General features: G+C 46.4%; 1 long non-coding RNA gene across 1 annotated transcript; it reads right to left on the reverse strand.

Annotated features, from left to right (window-relative positions):
- Positions 1-1,421: 1,421 nt before the first annotated feature.
- LOC142829792 (uncharacterized) lies at positions 1,422-5,230 on the reverse strand. The gene is made up of 3 exons (XR_012904582.1): positions 5,107-5,230; positions 4,447-4,529; positions 1,422-1,557 (listed from the first exon to the last, which is right to left on the reverse strand). It is a non-coding gene; the product is annotated as an uncharacterized LOC142829792 (long non-coding RNA).
- Positions 5,231-5,534: the final 304 nt, after the last annotated feature.

Consider the following 5,534-nt stretch of genomic DNA (forward strand, 5'->3'; position numbering starts at 1 on the left):
TGCCATCAACCTCATATGACAAGGATTGGAAGAGGCTTGATGGCATGGGCAAGAGATCATATTCTTCTGCCAACCTCTAATTGCGCATAGAATCATAGAATAGAATCATAGAATAATAGGACTGGAAGGGACCTCAGGAGGTCATCGAGTCCAGCCCCCCGCCCTCAAGGCAGGACCACGCTCCGTCTACACCATCCCTGACAGATGTCTATCTAACCTGTTCTTAAATATCTCCAGAGAGGGAGATTCCACCACCTCCCTTGGCAATTTATTCCAATATTTGACCACCCTGACAGTTAGGAATTTTTTCCTAATGTCCAATCTAAACCTCCCCTGCTGCACTTTAAGCCCATTACTCCTTGTCCTGTCCTCAGAAACCAAGAGGAACAAATTTTCTCCTTCCTCCTTGTGACACCCTTTTAGATATTTGAAAACCGCTATCATGTCCCCCCTTAATCTTCTTTTTTCCAAACTAAACAAGCCCAGTTCATTAAGCCTGGCTTCATAGGTCATGTTCTCTAAACCTTTAATCATTCTTGTCGCTCTTCTCTGTATCCTTTCCAATTTCTCCACATCTTTCTTGAAATGTGGCACCCAGAACTGGACACAGTACTCCAGCTGAGGCCTAACTAGTGCAGAGTAGAGCGGCAGAATGACTTCACGAGTTTTGCTTACAACACACCTGTTGATACAACCTAGAATCATATTTGCTTTTTTTGCAACAGCATCACACTGTTGACTCATATTCAACTTGTGGTCCACTATGACCCCTAGATCCCTTTCCGCCATGCTCCTTCCTAGACAGTCGCTTCCCATCTTGTATGTATGGAACTGATTGTTCCTTCCTAAGTGGAGCACTTTGCATTTCTTTTTATTAAACCTCATCCTGTTTACCTCTGACCATTTCTCTAACTTGCTAAGGTCATTTTGAATTATGTCCCTATCCTCCAAAGAAGTTGCAACCCCACCCAGTTTGGTATCATCTGCAAACTTAATAAGCGTACTCTCTATCCCAATATCTACATAATTGATGAAGATATTGAACAGTACGGGTCCCAAAACAGACCCTTGAGGAACTCCACTTGCTATCCCTTTCCAGCAGGATTTAGAACCGTTAACAACAACTCTCTGACTACGGTTATCCAGCCAATTATGCACCCACCTTATCGTGGCCCTATCTAAGTTATATTTGCATCACCAACTACGTGTCGTTTCTTTCCAAATATATACACCACATCTTCGACCAACTGTCAACTTTTATTCAAATTATACCAGACAACCATAAAGAGCAATACAAGGCCTTGATGAAGGAACGTTTCTTGATTTCCAGAACCGCACTTCAGTCTGCTCTTGACTGTGCAGATACAGCTTCAAGATCTCTGGCATCTGCAGTGGTAATGAATCCTAGCTCCAATTGTCCGGTTTTCCTGAGGAGGTTCAGAACATAGTAGAGGACCTCCCGTTCAAGATGTCCTAACTTTTTGTAGACACCACAAAGACGACTCTTCACTCCCTCAAAGATTCCCAAGTCACTTTGCATGCTTGGCATCCGGCCTCCTGCCAATAGGAAAAAGCAGAATAGACAATTCACATATAGATATAAACCGACCCCTTTCATCCACACTAGACAATACAATAACAGACGATTTCCCACACAACTCAGACATAGACAGGCATCGGAGCAACCCCTCACCCAACAGGCTCCACCACGTCAGTCATTTTGAAGTCCTGGTCGAGGGTCAGACAGCTCCCATACATGCAGGGCGGCAATCCAACTCTTATACCACATTTGGCTCCAGACTAGTAGCATTTGGCTCCAGACTATCCTGCCTGGCAGTCCATTACCACTGACAAGTGGGTTCTCAAGATCATCAACACAGGTTACGTAATTCCCTTCGTCTCCACCCACAGCCATCATCCCCATCCCTCTTCAGGGATACCTCTCATGAGACTGCTCCTACAAGAAGCACAACATCTCCTACAATTGGGAGCCATAAAAAAGGTGCCAGTCGAGCACAGAGGAAGAGGTTTCTATTCACGCTATTTCCCTGCAACCAGAAATCAGGGGTTTGGAGACCTATACTAGGTCTCAGTAAACTCAATCACTATGTCCATTACCAACACTTCAAGATTGTAACCCTCACCACAGTCATACTTGCCCTCAAGAAAGGAGATTAGCTGTCAACCCTTGACCTTCAGGATGCCTACTTCCACATTGCAGTACATGTCGCACAGACACTTCCTCCGATTCATAGTGGAGAACCAACATTTCCAGTACAGAGTCCTACCATTTGGCCTCTTGACTGCCCCAAGGGTATTCTCAAAGGTTCTAGCAGTAGTTGCCGCTCACCTCTGAACAAGAGGCATTACCATTTTCCCCTACATTGACGATTGCCGTATAAAGGGCCCCTCACCCTACCATATGCAGCAGGCAATGACGATTACCAGGGCATTATTTGACAGACTGGAACTATGCATAAACCTGGCAAAGTGTGTTTTTTCTCCCAACATAGACACTAGGTTTAATAGGGGCACACCTGGGCTGCGTAATTGCAATAGCCTCACTCCCACAGCACAGATTTGCAGCAATTCAGGACATGGTGCATCTGGCACAGCTCAGTCCGTTTTAACTGCCAGGCAGTGCCTGAGCCACCTTGGTCAGATGGCAGCCACCACCTTTGTGGTACTTTATGTACGCCTACACATGAGACTGGTGCAGACATGGCACAGGAGAGTGTACAGGCTGCACGTTCACCCACTGAACAAGTCTCTAAACATGCTGGACAAGATAAGTCTCTCTTACCTGGTGGACACAAATCAACAATGTATGCAGAGGGGTTCCTTTTCAATGCAACTCCCCAACCTTTACAATTATCACAGATGCCTCTTTAACAGGTTGGGGGGCTCATTTACAGAACCAGGTTGTTCAAGACATGTGGACACCAGACAAGCAACACAACACATCAGTTTGCTCAAGCTCAGAGCAGTCTGCTATGCATGTATGCACTTCTCCCAGATAATACACAATAATACCATCTGCATACTGGTGGACAACAAGACAATAATGTGTTACATCAACAAGCTGGGTGGTGTCTGTTCTTGCCACCTCTGTCGGGAGGCAGTACAGTTATGGGAATGGTGCATCCCACACAGGAGTGGCCTAAGGCTGGCTGCGGCAGCTGGCGACCCGGGCGGAACATGCGATTGGCGCCCCCACCTGCAGGGTCGTCAGTGGACTGATGTCATCATCGGGCTCCCCGTGCCGTCATCATCGGGTGCCCCGGGCAGCGGTGCCCTAGGCGGCGGCCGAGTTAACCTATAGTCATGGTCCGCCCCGATCCCTCATCACATCCACCTTATAGCCACATGTATCCCAGGCAGGGACAATATATTAGCAGACAACAGTAGCAGAAACTTCTCTCTCAATCACAAGTGGGAGATCAACAGAAAGATCATCAACCATCTATTCTGCAGACGTGGGTTTTCTACGCTGGACCTCTTTGCCACACACAGGCATTCACTGTGCCCTCAATATTGCTCCAGAGTGGGATTGGAGCCGGGATCTCTGGGGGACGCGTTCAGCATCAGATGAGACACGCCATTAGCATATGTATTTCCACCAATCCCTCTCATCCAGAGAGCAATACTCAAAATAAAACAGGACAGAGCCAAAGTAATATGCTAGCGCCATGGTGGCCCAGATAGACTTGGTATCCGGCTCTTCTACACATGGCCAGCCATCTCCCTCATTGCTTCCCTCCTGTTCCATCACTGCTCACGCAACAGAACAGGAAGATTCGGCACCCTACCATCTCGTATCTTCACCTGCACACATGGCTTCTTACTGGTTAACCACGACAGAGATCCAGCATCCTCCAGAAGTTCAAACGATTCTTACAAACACTCATAGATCTGCAACGAGGAAAACTTACACTAAAAAATGGCAGCATTTCATTAGCTAGTGCTCGTCTCGATGCTGCACTCCCATGCACACGCAATCCCACTCATATCTACCTACTACACCTTCACAACTCCGATCTATCCCTCAGATCTATCAAGGTCCACCTTGCAGCCGTACTTGCATTCCACCCACCTATACAGAACCATTCCATTTTCACTTCTCCATCAATCAAGAGATTTTTGCAGGGCCTACACAATACATTCCCACCAACTAAAGAGCCAGTCCCGTCATGGGACCTTAATCTTGTGCTAAGGGCATTAATGGGCAAACCGAACCACTAACTACATGTTCCCTTCTCCATCTATCCATGAAGGTGGCCTTTCTTGTGGCTATTACCTCAGCACGAAGAGTGGGAGAACTGGGAGTGTTTGTGACCGACCCGCCTTATACAGTCTGCTACAAAGACAAGGTGGTCCTACAGACCCATCCTAAATTCCTTCCCAAGGTACTTACCTCACTTCATTGTAATGAACCAATTTACTTACTTGTCTTCTTCCCCAAGCCTCATAGCAATGACAGGGAATGGACTCTCCATACCTTCAATGTCCGTAGGGCAGTGGCCTTCTATCTGCAACGAACACATCCGTTCCGTAAAATGCCTCCCTTTTTCGTCTCCTCTACAGAAAGATCTAAGGGGATAACTGATCTCCAAACAGAGACTCTCCAAGTGGATCTCAGACTGTATAAGGATGGCTTATGCCATATTCAACAGCCTCCCTCACCTTGTGCAGTAACTGGAGTTCTTCGAGATGGTGGCCCACCAGTCAGAGTCTTGGTAGCAGTGCCCTCCTTCTCCCCCCAGATTCGGTTTGGGGTCTGGATCAGAGAAAAACTGAGGAGCCGGCTGGCAACGCATGTGCATTACACACTCCAGGTGCCTCATGCCTGAACCTCGCACGCGCAGCCATCTGGGGGATCACTGCTACCAAAAATCTCTGATTGGTGGGTACAGAAGTGCTGGTGCACCTAAAGGTGGAGCACCTATGGGGACAACCATCTCAAAGAACTCCAGTTACTGCACAGGGTGAGTAACCTTCCCTTATGCTATGCCCCTCTTCCTCTCACTTCTATGAATTGCTGCTTGCTACTTTTCATTTAAAATAATGAATCTGTGCAACAGAATGAAGGGTTTTGTTGTTTTTTACCTGATTTTCTTTCTGGTGGTAGCTTCCTTGGTTCAATCAACACTGGTAGTCCGGTAAATACTGGAATACAAATTGGAATGTTTTTAGAGAGAGACAAACATATGTCTTGCCTGTCTAAGGTTAGTCAGGATATTTTCAAGTTGGTTAATACTAATCATTGGTTTCTACAGTTTTGGAAGAGTTCTTTTGGTAGCCTCAGAGTTAATGGACAATTCTTAGTCCTAAAGTCCAAAAATGTTAAGACTGAATTCTGCAGCCATCAGTTTTGAGGTTAACTGCACCTCTGCCCCCCTATGTGGTCTGCTAATGGGAGCAGTTATATTTTAACTTAGTTGAATCCATTGCTTCAGAAAAACTGCACTTGTTTCCTTTTATCCAGTTGGGACAGAAAGTATCTAAATTTCCCATAGCCAAGTGGATTAAGTGCT

Source organism: Pelodiscus sinensis, chromosome 1 (assembly GCF_049634645.1).
Source record: "Pelodiscus sinensis isolate JC-2024 chromosome 1, ASM4963464v1, whole genome shotgun sequence".
NCBI classification, from domain to species: domain Eukaryota; kingdom Metazoa; phylum Chordata; order Testudines; family Trionychidae; genus Pelodiscus; species Pelodiscus sinensis.